This window comes from Macrobrachium nipponense, chromosome 13, assembly GCF_015104395.2.
Source record: "Macrobrachium nipponense isolate FS-2020 chromosome 13, ASM1510439v2, whole genome shotgun sequence".
In the NCBI taxonomy this organism is placed as follows: Eukaryota; Metazoa; Arthropoda; class Malacostraca; order Decapoda; family Palaemonidae; genus Macrobrachium; species Macrobrachium nipponense.
In genome coordinates, this window is record NC_087206.1 from 78,838,232 (window position 1) to 78,838,682 (window position 451).

The following is a 451-nucleotide window of genomic DNA, read 5'->3' on the forward strand; positions in this document are numbered from 1 at the left end:
CATTTCTGGATTTAAAAGCTTTTTCTACAGAGAATGATTGATTTGACATGCCAAATAACCACTGTTTTTAATGATTCTCACATTAAAAAGGTTAACAGAACTACTAAGCCCATATGTGACTCACCTGCAAAGTAATACCTTCTCTGAATAAAAAGTCATGGTTAATGTCTGTAGTTGCTGAACTATCATACACAAAACCAGCTTCCTGAAAAAACAAAAAGTGTATACTTAGGTGACTACAGAAAACTACTCTCTTCCTAACAACACACAATACTGTATTCTAATTATGTATTGGTATCAATTGGTAGAGTAAGTAAATGTCTTTTTTTTATAGGCAAAAAAGTGATCAACTGACTTACTAACAAGATTAGGCAGGTAAAATGAAGATGAAGGGTGAAACAAGAAAGGACTACAAGAAGATATTTCAAAAGTGGTCTCACTCAGCTACAGG